Genomic DNA, 13903 nt, shown 5'->3' with positions numbered 1-13903 from the left:
ATAAACAATAACACTCCTACCGATCAAGGGTCTCAGAATGTCATTGATGAAATTTTGAAAAAATGCAGGAGCGTTAGTAAGCCCAAAAGGCATCACCAAACACTCAAAATGTCCTTCCGGGGTGTTAAAAGCTGTCTTCCATTCATCTCCGTCCTTCACCCGCAGCAAATTATATGCCCCACGAAGGTCAATCTTAGAAAACCATTTAGCTCTGGTCAATTGGTTAAACAAATCCGGAATAAGTGGTAACAGGTAAGGATTGCGCACAGTGATCTTATTAATCTCCCGAAAATCCAGGCATGGCCTAAGACCCCCATCCTTCTTTTTGACAAAAAATAACCCAACCGCCACAGGAGACTTAGAGGGTCTTATGTTACCTGCAGCTAAACTAGCAAAACCTACAAAAGACAAAAATATATCTCATACCCTACCATCATTATATATAAATGTAAAGCAAAGTTGCATAATAAATATAGGGTACTTAGTGAACTATTTTTGATCAAAAAAAGTATACAAGCCGTCCCACCAGCGGCAAGGTGACCCTAAATTGGGACGGTACCTATACTGCCTATATTAAAAACCTTACTGTATATCAAAGTTGAAGTAATGCATATAAAAGGGTAGACAAATAGGACCGGGTCCCAACTCCAGACCACCTAGGCCCGTGGTAAGCTACATATATACTAATCAGCTCAACAAAGGGGATGCCACACCCTTAAATTGCACAGAATGCAAACAAGACAAAAAACCAAGCAATGTGAACTGAGGTCTAAGATGGTAGACATGCAAGAAATAGGAGCATGTTCACACTAGCAAAAAGAAGCAAAACCTACAAAAGACAAAAATATATCTCATACCCTACCATCATTATATATAAATGTAAAGCAAAGTTGCATAATAAATATAGGGTACTTAGTGAACTATTTTTGATCAAAAAAAGTATACAAGCCGTCCCACCAGCGGCAAGGTGACCCTAAATTGGGACGGTACCTATACTGCCTATATTAAAAACCTTACTGTATATCAAAGTTGAAGTAATGCATATAAAAGGGTAGACAAATAGGACCGGGTCCCAACTCCAGACCACCTAGGCCCGTGGTAAGCTACATATATACTAATCAGCTCAACAAAGGGGATGCCACACCCTTAAATTGCACAGAATGCAAACAAGACAAAAAACCAAGCAATGTGAACTGAGGTCTAAGATGGTAGACATGCAAGAAATAGGAGCATGTTCACACTAGCAAAAAGAAGCAAAACCTACAAAAGACAAAAATTTATCTCATACCCTACCATCATTATATATAAATGTAAAGCAAAGTTGCATAATAAATATAGGGTACTTAGTGAACTATTTTTGATCAAAAAAAGTATACAAGCCGTCCCACCAGCGGCAAGGTGACCCTAAATTGGGACGGTACCTATACTGCCTATATTAAAAACCTTACTGTATATCAAAGTTGAAGTAATGCATATAAAAGGGTAGACAAATAGGACCGGGTCCCAACTCCAGACCACCTAGGCCCGTGGTAAGCTACATATATACTAATCAGCTCAACAAAGGGGATGCCACACCCTTAAATTGCACAGAATGCAAACAAGACAAAAAACCAAGCAATGTGAACTGAGGTCTAAGATTGTAGACATGCAAGAAATAGGAGCATGTTCACACTAGCAAAAAGAAGCAAAACCTACAAAAGACAAAAATATATCTCATACCCTACCATCATTATATATAAATGTAAAGCAAAGTTGCATAATAAATATAGGGTACTTAGTGAACTATTTTTGATCAAAAAAAGTATACAAGCCGTCCCACCAGCGGCAAGGTGACCCTAAATTGGGACGGTACCTATACTGCCTATATTAAAAACCTTACTGTATATCAAAGTTGAAGTAATGCATATAAAAGGGTAGACAAATAGGACCGGGTCCCAACTCCAGACCACCTAGACCCGTGGTAAGCTACATATATACTAATCAGCTCAACAAAGGGGATGCCACACCCTTAAATTGCACAGAATGCAAACAAGACAAAAAACCAAGCAATGTGAACTGAGGTCTAAGATGGTAGACATGCAAGAAATAGGAGCATGTTCACACTAGCAAAAAGAAGCAAAACCTACAAAAGACAAAAATATATCTCATACCCTACCATCATTATATATAAATGTAAAGCAAAGTTGCATAATAAATATAGGGTACTTAGTGAACTATTTTTGATCAAAAAAAGTATACAAGCCGTCCCACCAGCGGCAAGGTGACCCTAAATTGGGACGGTACCTATACTGCCTATATTAAAAACCTTACTGTATATCAAAGTTGAAGTAATGCATATAAAAGGGTAGACAAATAGGACCGGGTCCCAACTCCAGACCACCTAGGCCCGTGGTAAGCTACATATATACTAATCAGCTCAACAAAGGGGATGCCACACCCTTAAATTGCACAGAATGCAAACAAGACAAAAAAACAAGCAATGTGAACTGAGGTCTAAGATGGTAGTCATGCAAGAAATAGGAGCATGTTCACACTAGCAAAAAGAAGCAAAACCTACAAAAGACAAAAATATATCTCATACCCTACCATCATTATATATAAATGTAAAGCAAAGTTGCATAATAAATATAGGGTACTTAGTGAACTATTTTTGATCAAAAAAAGTATACAAGCCGTCCCACCAGCGGCAAGGTGACCCTAAATTGGGACGGTACCTATACTGCCTATATTAAAAACCTTACTGTATATCAAAGTTGAAGTAATGCATATAAAAGGGTAGACAAATAGGACCGGGTCCCAACTCCAGACCACCTAGGCCCGTGGTAAGCTACATATATACTAATCAGCTCAACAAAGGGGATGCCACACCCTTAAATTGCACAGAATGCAAAGAAGACAAAAAACCAAGCAACCATTTAGCTCCGGTCAATTGGTTAAACAAATCCGGAATAAGTGGTAACAGGTAAGGATTGCGCACAGTGATCTTATTAATCTCCCGAAAATCCAGGCATGGCCTAAGACCACCATCCTTCTTTTTGACAAAAAATAACCCAACCGCCACAGGAGACTTAGAGGGTCTTATGTTACCTGCAGCTAAACTAGTCTGAAGGTACTCCTTCAAAGCCTCCCTCCCGGGAGTTGTCAGATTAAACAATCGACTCTTAGGGAGCTTAGCATCAGGGACGAAGTTTATAGCGCAATCGTAATCTCTATGAGGTGATAAAGCTTTAGACTCCACCTCCGAAAAAACCCTACAAAACTCCTCAATGAGTTCAGGTAACTCACCCTTCACAACAGCCGCAATGTGAACATTACAACACTTACCATAACACCCCTGACCCCAGGATCTTATGGAAACAGACGACCAGTCCAGCAAAGGATTATGCACTTTTAACCAGGGCAACCCCAGGACGACCGGTGAAGGCAACTTAGCAAGTACTAATAAGTCAATCTGCTCCTGATGTTCCATATTCATAGTAAGCGGAAACCCAGTGACCTTTCGAAGAATGCTCCCATGCTCCAGGGGATTATTATCAATCGCCACCACAGGAAAAGGAGACGACAAAGGTTCAGAATCAAAGTTATACTTTTCAAGAAACTGTTAATCAATCAAATTAAGTGCAGAACCACAATCCACCATAACCTGAAAGTCAATCAAACGACCCTGACAGGTGGTATTACCAGGAAAAAACACCCCAGCAGAACGTAAAAACGCAATGCGAACGGGAGTGTTATTTCTACTGACCATTTTTTTTTCTTTCCTTAAGCGAACCTCACATTGCTTTAAAAAATAATCAGCCTTACCACAATACAAGCAAAGTCCTTCAGAGAACCTCCTGTCCCTCTCCTTGGAGTGGGATGACATTGCCCCGACCTGCATAGGTTCCCCAGTGTTGGCAGGAATATTGTGAGAAACAGAATCCAGCAATACAGAAAACCGCTCCTCATTCTGTCTAGCCCTCAACCTTCTATCCACACGGATAACTAACTGCATGGCAACTTGCAAAGTATCGGGTGCAGGGAATGCAATGAGCAAATCTTTAACCCTTTCACTCAAGCCTGCCAGAAACTGAAACTTGAGTGCAGGGTCGTTCTATCTGACCTCTGCAGACCATCGTCTGAACAGGGTGCAATAACTCTCAGCATCAAGAGAACCCTGTTTGAGACGTCTGAGCTCTGCCTCAGCTGATGTAACCCGATCAAGATCATCATATAGCAAATCCATGGCATCAAAAAATGCCTCCACAGACCTCAAACAAAGACCATCAGGAGACAAGGAAAACGCCCAGATTTGAGGTTCCTTACGCAATAGAGACATAATAATTCCTGCACGCTGTAGTTCACTCCCAGAAGATCTAGGTCTGAGCCGAAAATACAACAAACAAGCATTTTTAAATGAAAAAAAATCCTGACTTTTCCCCGAGAAACATTCAGGTAATCCTACCTTGGGTTCTTCATAGCGTTCTGCAGGGTAACCATACTGAAGAAAATCCTGGCAGAAGAGAGAAGAAGAAAAAAAAAAAAACACCTTTTTTTTTTTAAACGAGGCTAGACATACTGTTATGTTCTGCAACTTAGAACTAAGGAATAGGAGGGAAAAGCTGTTCCTGCACTGAGACTCAGCTTTACCCTACGCTGGGGTGGGTGCCCTATTCCTTATGAATAGCCCCACCAAAACTCTTGCACTGAACTCAAACGAAGACCTGTAGGAAGGGGAAAGGGGTCCCTAAAATATTTAAGGACTGGGAGATAAAGCAGGAGACCTCCTAACAGAAAATTTAGTTGCAGAAACGAAAATCAAAGGAAACAAAACTGGTGGAACAAGAAATCCCAGGATAGCAATAGTCCAAAGCAAGTAGAACTAAATAAGGCTACTTAGCCAGAGCACGAGCATTACAACACTGATGTGCAGCGGGGAATGAGAGCCAGGTGCTGAGTAATAAAGGGTGCAGAGATCACGTGACCAAGAAACCCAGCACCAGAGGAAAAGACTAGAAGCCAGCAAGTCACAACAAGATGGCCGATAGTAAAACAAAATAGATTCTAACAAATAGCTTCACTGACACACGTCAACAAAATGTAAATGGAGGCCAGAAATGGCTGAATTTGGAACGCAGTTATATGTGATACATCTGATGGAGAACCATGGTTTTAAATAGCGGGCCTGTAGTTTACTAATACTATTCTTCACAGCGACCTCGTGTGAATAGCTTCACTGACACACTTCTACAAAATGTAAATGGAGGCCAGAAATGGCTGAATTTGGAACGCAGTCAAATGTGATACGTCTGATGGAAAACCATGTTTTTAAATTGCGGGCCTGTAGTTTACTAATACTATTCTTCACAGCGACCTCATGTGAATAGCTTCACTAACACACTGCAACAAATTGTAAATGGAGGCTAATATTTTCCACGTTCACTTCAAATTTCTGGATTTTTATCGCTGTTATATGGAAAAGATCTGGCTGTATTCTGCAGTGCTAACAAGCAAATGGAGCAGAAAAATTGTGTACTCTGGATTGCTTTTTAAGCAAATAATCAGGATTAAGAAAAAAAATAGCCCTGGTCCCTGATACCTGGGGCTATGTCTACAAATATCTGTAACAGCAGCAGTCAGAACCTGCAATGGACTCTCTTGTGCTGTATGCACTGCAGTCTGCCACATACTCTGCCTGCCTTGCTTTTTAAGCAAATAACCAGGATTAAGATAAAAAAAAATTTGCCCTGGCCCCTGATATCTGGGACTATGTCTACAAATATCTGTAAGAACATCAGCAGCAGACAGAACGTGCAATGGACTCTCTTGTGCTATATGCACTGCAGTCTGCCACATACCCTGCCTGCCTGCCTAACTCCTGCTATCACCACTGAATATATGCAGCTGGATTAGTCCTCAGTAGGACTGTTAATTCAGATGGATATATAGATATGCTGTGGAATACTTTCACTAACTATAAACTTGCAAATCTCTCCCTGACTCAGCAGCAGCTCTCCCTACTCTGCCTGTTTCCAGGGTAGACTGTGACGAGCCTACCGTCACCGGGTCTTAAATAGACCCAATGACGCTATGCGGCCAGCCAAACACTGTAATGCCACAAGCAACATGGCTACGGCATTACAGTGTGTGGCAAGCAATCCCTGCATGTTAATTGGCTGTCTAAAGAGCGCCAAACCTGAGCTCCTGTCTGAGCAACACGGAAATACTCGCCGAGCTTGTCGAGAACCGTGATGCTCGGGCGAGTACCGAGTAGTAGCGAGCACGTTTGCTCATCACTAGTGTTATCCCATTCCTCAACCTGAGAATCACCCTCCTCCTCTTCTTTCCCTGACAGTACAGTACAGTCCGCATGACCCTCAGGTATCGGAGTCTCATCAGGATTACCATCTCCTCTGGGGGTTAACTTAACGTCTGCAGACAAGGATCAGGAGGCTGCGCGGACCCTCTTTTTTTTCCCGTATGGAGAACAATATTTGCACCAAAGAATTTTAAGCTGAGATGTACCCTGCTTTATATACTACGGTAGTAAGAAAAACAATTTTCAGTTTATCATGTCTGTGTACCCCTGTGTGGAGAACAATATCTGCACCAAAATATTAATTTCACTAGAGTATAATTATTGTAAAGGAGACCAAAACCTCTTCCATTACAGCCAGCCCTGCAGATGGAGACACAATCAGGATTCTAATTTCCAAAATTTAGTGGCAGACACCAGCAAAGTGGCATCAATTTCACTACAGTAGAAATAGTAGAATTATGAACGATACCTCTTCCACTACAGCCAACCCCAATAGATGAAGACAATCAGGAGTGTTCACGTTTTAAAAAATTAAGGCCTAAAACCACCAAAGTGGCATCAATTTCACCAGAGTAGAAGTAGTTTAATGGAGAGTTTAATGGAGACCAAAACCTCTTCCACTACAGCCAACCCAATAGATGGAGACCCAATCAGGATTCTCCACATTTCCAAAAACTAGTGGCAGACACCAGCAAAGTTGCATCAATTTCAGTACAGTAGAAATTGTAGAATTAGGAACGACACCTCTTCCACTACAGCCAACCCAGTAGAAGGAGACACAATCAGGAGTGTTCACATTTAAAAAAAATAGGGCCCAAAACCAGCAGCTGCAGCAGCAAGAGTAGGCACAGAAGCCATATCACGGAGTGTATTTCCGCGATATCAATACAGCACACTAAAAACTACAACATCGCCTAGTCTGTACAGTCTGAGAATAGGGTGCAAAAGTCCTTGGAGATCCATGACTTGTTCCTCTTGATGAAAGTTAGGCGATCTACACTGTCAGGGGATAGCCGGCTGGTTAGGACACCACCAGCAACGCTGAAGACACGTTTCTGAGAGAACGCTGGCTGCCGGGCATGATAAAACCTCCAAGGCTTGACAGACGAGCTCAGGCCATTCATCCATTTTTGAAGACCAAAATGTAAAAGGGTCCAAATCCTCCCTGACGGTATTCATATTGAGTTCTAGATACTCCTGCACCATCCTCTCCCGTCATTCACCAAGTGTCAGAATTGTACTATGTTGTGCTGGTGCACGAGCTGTTGTAAAAAATGTGTGAAAGGACTCACAGAAATTACTTCTGCCACTTACTCTGCTGCAGATAATGTTTTGGCGTTGACGAACTGACGTTCTGGAGGTTTAAAGACTACAGTTGTGATGCACACTGTGTGCCTCACTGCTATCTTGGGCAAAATATCTCTTAAGGTTGCTTAAAAGCTTGTTTCAATACTCCAGCATTCACGGGTCCCTTTCCAGGGCGGGAAGCATCTGGCAAAATGTACTCTAAGGCTGAGTTCACACGATGCGTATTTAATGCGTTTCCGCGGCGTTTTTGCAGTTGCGTAAACGCCGCGGAAACGCATTAAAAACGCATGGTAGAAGGGCAGCAATGTTCCCCAATTGAAATCCGCATGTGCTGTGCCCATGATGCGGATTTTTCCGCAGCGTAAACGCTGCGCTCAAAAATCCGCAGCATGTCAATTAATTTTGCGGAAACACGGCGTTTTCGCCGCCATTGACTTGCATTAGAACGCGCCAATTCCGCAAGACTGCATCCGTACTTGCGTAATTGGCGCGTTCTAATGTGCGGATGGTACCCGGGTGTGGAGGAGAGGAGAGTCTCATCCACACCCAGGTACCATTAAAAAAGCTGTAAAAAAAGAATAAAATAAAAAATAAATGTATACTTACCATCTGTCGGCCCGCGCACCGCTCCTGCTTGGTTCCCGGCACTTGCAGTGAGTTGTAGGACCTGCGCTGACGTCAGAGTCATGTGACGGGTCACGTGACGCTGACGTCGGCAGGTCTTTCAATTCAAAGTTGCCGGCGAGGGAGAATGGATTGAGCAGGACAGCGCGGGCCATCGGAGGTAAGTATATACACTCTCTCGGGTCACACTATATAAATCCATGTTGGCTGCATGGATTTATATAGTGTGATCTAGTTGTCAAGCACTTTCCAGGTGATGCTAAAATTGCCTGGAATGCGCTTGTCAATCCACATGCGGAAACGCATGTGGAAACGCATGTGAATCCGCATGTATTCCGCAGGAAAAACGCATGCACAATCTGCATGCGTTTTTTCTGCCAGGGAGATGCAGAAATGATGCAGAAATTTTCTGCTTCATTTCTGCATCGTGTGCACATACCCTTATAATGTGGATCTTAGAGTTGCAACCCATTATTTCGAATACTAACTATACGGGGATCATGTTGCAGATAGTGCATCAAGAAGGCACTCATATGTCAGGCTCTTCCAGGAGGTCCAAAGACAGGCTGTGTTGTGGGCTGCATAACACTGATGCTTGTTTCCTCCGTTCCCTCCTGCCAACCATGTTCAACAGAGAGGGGTTGATTATCCTCTTCATCTTCTGACTGTTGCTTATCCATCACCTCTTTTCCATTTGTTCCTCGAATCTTGCACCTTCACTAACAGTTTGAGTGGTATCACCAACCCCCCTCGATCGCAGTAATTGGTGATGAGGGTCAGGAACCTGCTCGGACCCTACTTTGTCCTGCCCCAAATACAACCTAAAACAATGTTGGGCATCAGTGCAGATGCTTTACTCCTCTTGACTTTGTGAATGTTTGCAGTACACTTCTGATGCCCATGGTATAGAATGGGTGAACAGTTCTACAGACTCGCCCATCTGAGGTTTGCTACAGTCAGTTGGGCAGTTGGACAGTTGTGACATGGGGGGAAGCAAGGGTAAACTTATTTTTGGCATCAAAAATTTCTCTTTTATTGTGATGAAGGTAAATCTATATATTCTATATTTTTGCCAACATAGTCATGTGAGTACTTGTCTTTTGCGGGATGAGTTGAAGTTTTTCTTGATACCATTTTCGGGCACATAACAATTTTTAACTGCTTTCTATTCCAATTTTTGAAAGGCAAAATGAACAAAAACAGCAATTCAGGTATTGATTTTATTTTTTTATGCCGTTCACCATGTGGCAAAATGAATAAGACAACTTTATTCTACGGGTCAATACAATTACAGCAATACCACATTTCTATAACTTTTTATGTTTTGTCATTTTTACACAATTAAAGCAATATTATAGAAAATAGCTATATTCTGAGAGCTATAAAAAAATAATTTCTCCACTGAATGAGCTGTATTGTGGCCTTTTTTTCAGGACATGATGACGTTTTCAGCTATACCATTTTTATTTACATTTAACTTTTTTATCATGTTTTATTCCCCTTTTTTCGACAGTATTGTGAAAAGCATAGTTTTTTGCAAAGTTTTTTTATTTATATTTTGGTGTTCATTGAAAGGGTTTAATAGTGTCACAGTTTTTTTGATCGTGTTTTTTTGGATGTGGTGAAACGAAATACATGTAATTTTTTTGTTTATATATATAAACATATACGTATTTATTCGTATATTGTTGTTTTCATTTTTCTTATTTTGTCATTTTTTAAAAATATTTTTCCTTTTTTTAACTTTGTCTTACTTTATTACTCAGTCCCTCTGCGAGACTTTAACTTTTATTACTCTGATCACAATACACATGTACTGCAATGCTCTATAGCTGTCAGTGTTACACTGACAGAACTCCTTTTAGACCATGTTACTGGCATGGTCTAACAGACCACCATAGCTGGCAGATCTCGTAGTCGTCAAGTCACATCCAGTTCCCATGACTGCCACCGGGCCCTAGTGATTACATTGCATGGGTGTCGATTGCGATCACTATTGATTGCAGCATTTAGGGGGTTTAACTGCCAAGAGCGGTGCAGGCTATCACTTAGGCCAAGCTCCCAACAGTTTTTGTGTCCGCATAATTACCATGACATAACTGTACATCATTTTGCAGGAACCCCTTCCCAATCATGACGTACAATTATGTCATAGGGGTGAAGGGGTTAAAGGTGTGTGAGGAGCGCAGGGTGGTAGTTAGGGCGAAGGGTTGCTATTCTTCTCCCACACCCTGGCTCCCCACAAATAAAAAATAAAGTCCTGTTTTTCTTGTGACTTGTGTGCCCTGGATAACACTCACAGTTTTCCTTGAGGGTCCCATCTGCTCCGGGACTCCGACCTCAACTGCAGGCAAACAATCAAGCACAGTCTCTTGTTTCGTTTTAAACCATTTTACTGTCAGTTCAGTTTTGGTCTCAGTTACAGCACATTGGGGTACCACAATCGCAGTTTCAGCTTTCTTCAATACCCCTTTCATTCTTTGTTCCCAGGTATGATCCACACGGTGCCGCTGCTTTCTAGAACCCGATTCTGCTTCCTTTAGGGACTTCCCCATTAGTTTCCCCATCTTGGGAAGTGAGTAAGGCTGGCACCTCCATGCCTTCTCTGGGCTATAGACCCCGGATGATTAGGGAAGTTTCCTTGCAGTTTACCACTTCTTTTTCCATCGTGTTGCTTCTCTCTTTCTCTGCCTCTTGCTATATGACTGTCGACCTTCAGCCCACTGGCCCTGAACTGTTCCACTCCTGTCAGTTATCCCTCCTGCACATACTTTAACATTACAATCAACAACTACATCTCTGACTGACTGACTGGAAAAAGAAAAAAACATTGCTCTTCTCTGGCCCAAAAGCCTCCCCCTTTTGACTGGACCAATCACCAACTCTTCCTCGGTTGCTGGGCAAAACTTCCCCATTTCTACCCTACTGCAGTCACTAAACCTCCTATATAGCTGCCACCTACTAAATCTTCCCCCTTCCTAACTTAATCCCTAAGTCCTATGCTATGCGTTATGTCTTATACAATAATAGGCCCACCACTGCCTATCTGCCCCAATGTTCCTATCACTAACTAAAAACTAAACTATATCCTATTATTTCCCTATACACTATACACTATACATGAATAACATTATACATTGATCACAATACATTACATTTTGGTTCAAACACTGTTTAAAGAGGGAGAGGCATATGACACCCCCTGTCACACCATTACAGGTGTTAACAGTTTGAGATGGTGGACACCATATGCTAACTGGTATACTAATCGGGCATTGATCCTAAAGTACTAAGTTACTTTATTGAGGATGGATTTATTAGTTTTCAGTTAATAAACAACAAGTACCAGTTTTTATATCCACTAAAGCAGAAGCAGAATGAAGGTATCATTTTTAAGGTATTTAAATATATTATATTTCACCAATACAGTTTAGTCCTATTCAGGTATCATTAAACTTTTTTTTTACATTTCAACTAACTGAATGGATTGGATATGACATAAAGGAAATAACATTCGTGTGAACCATCCCCGTAACGTGTAGTGTTAGAGTCTAGAAAGGCCTGAGAATGTTGGGTATATGAGCTCCTGTTCTGGGAAACTATATGTCCCATCTCTCTCAAAAAGGTAATGAGTAGGATCACCTGTTGAGGGGAATTAATGAAGTACATTAATGGGAAAAGGGCAATCATAACAATTCTGAAGAAGAGCGAAATGAGGTTGTAAGAGACATGGACCAGAAAATAGTATCCACTTAATTAGCAGGATGGCTGGAAATGTGTAGAAACAGGCCAAGGTCCAAGTTAATCACTGTGACTGGAGAACATTAATATACATGCCATGCCAGGGAAGCAGAGCAAAGGCCAAGCCAAAGCTCAAGCAGTTCCCTTTGATGCACTGATTCCTGTATTATTTCTTGACATGCAACAGTGCATTCTATTTTAAAGATGTAAATGCTTTTCATGAGAAACATCATGGAAATATTTAATATTAGATTTTATGACATAAAAATAATTAAAATATTTGTAATACTGTATCTTAACGTTCAACTTATTTAAGTAGTTCCTTCTTCTTTAGTCATTGCAGTGTTTTTGCATTTGGCAATAAGAAAGTGATTCTAAACACAAAAATGCTCATAGGTGAGTGCGAGTATAAAATTATTTTTTAATATTTAGGGGAGAAGGATTTACATTTTTAGCAAGATCTCTACTGAATGGGTAATGGAAGAAATGGCACATCACAACGCATATATGCAAAGACAGACCTATGCAAACTATATATGGTACACATACATGTGCATCTCACTAAATTAGAATATCATCAAAAGTTAATTTATTTAAATTATTCAATACAAAAAGTGAAACTCATATTATATAGAGTCATTACAAACAGAGAGATCTATTTCAAGTGTTTATTTTTGTTAGTGTTGATGATTATGGCTTACAGCCAATGAAAACATGAAAGTCATTATTTCAGTAAATTAGAATAATTAGCAAAAAACACCTGCAAAGGCTTCCTAAGCATTCAAAAAGGTCCCTTTGTCTGTTTCAGTAGGCTCCACAATCATGGGGAAGACTGCTGACTTGACAGATGTCCAGAAGGCAGTCATTGACACTAAGTAAATGCAAAGTAAATTTTGCATTTCATTTAGAAATCAAGGTCCCAGAGTCTGGAGGAAGAGTGGAGAGGCACACAATCAAAGCTGCTTGAGGTCTACTGTGAAGTTTCCACAATCAGTGATGGTTTGGGGAGCCGTGTCATCTGCTGGTGTAGGTCCACTGTGTTTTATCAAGAACAAGCGCCGCTGTCTACCAGGAAATGTTAGAGCACTTCATGCTTCCCTCTGCAGACAAGCTTTTTGGAAATGGAAATTTCATTCACCAGCAGGACTTGGCACCTGTCCACACTGACAAAAGTACCAATACCTGCTTTAAAAACAACAGTATCACTGTGCTTGATTAGCCAGCAAACTCGCCTGACCTTATATTGTCAAGAGGAAGACCCAACAATGCAGACAAGCTGAAGGCTGCTATCAAAGCAACCTGGGCTTCCATAACACCTCAGCAGTGCCACAGGCTGATTGCCTCCATGCCATGCCACATTGATGCAGTAATTGATGCAAAAGGAGCCCCGGCCAAGTATTGAGTGCATTTACTGAACATACATTTCTGCAGGCCAACATTTCAGATTTTAAAAACATTTTTCATGTTGTTGTTATAAAGTATTCTAATTTGCTGAGATAATGACTTTTGTGTTTTCATTAGCTGTAAGCCATAATTATCAACATTAACAGAAATAAACACTTGAAATAGATCACTCTGTTTGTAATGACTCTATATAATATATGAGTTTCACTTTTTGTATTGCCTGATTGCGGTGAGTCCTGGCTGCGCAGTACAGAGGTAGTGTGGATTCACTCTGAACTGTTGAAATGTGTGTCTCATTAAGGCAGAGTTTGAGGATGCAGATGGAGGCCCTAGATGAGGTAAAATAGGCAGAAGCAGTGTTTAATATAGAGATTTGTTCTGCAAGCCTTGGAGATTCCAAGACTTGTGGAGCAGCCCCTTCCTCGCCTGCCCCCACAGCCACCAGAGTCACTCAGTGCCCAGTCAGCGAGATGTAATGCCCCTGGCCATGCATGCATGTTCAGGTGTCTGTGGTAAAATGCACCTTGG

This window comes from Phyllobates terribilis, unplaced genomic scaffold (assembly GCF_046119375.1).
Source record: "Phyllobates terribilis strain yellow unplaced genomic scaffold, ASM4611937v1 Scaffold_2__4_contigs__length_985480577, whole genome shotgun sequence".
In the NCBI taxonomy this organism is placed as follows: Eukaryota; Metazoa; Chordata; class Amphibia; order Anura; family Dendrobatidae; genus Phyllobates; species Phyllobates terribilis.
Note: the sequence above shows the minus strand (reverse complement) of the source record.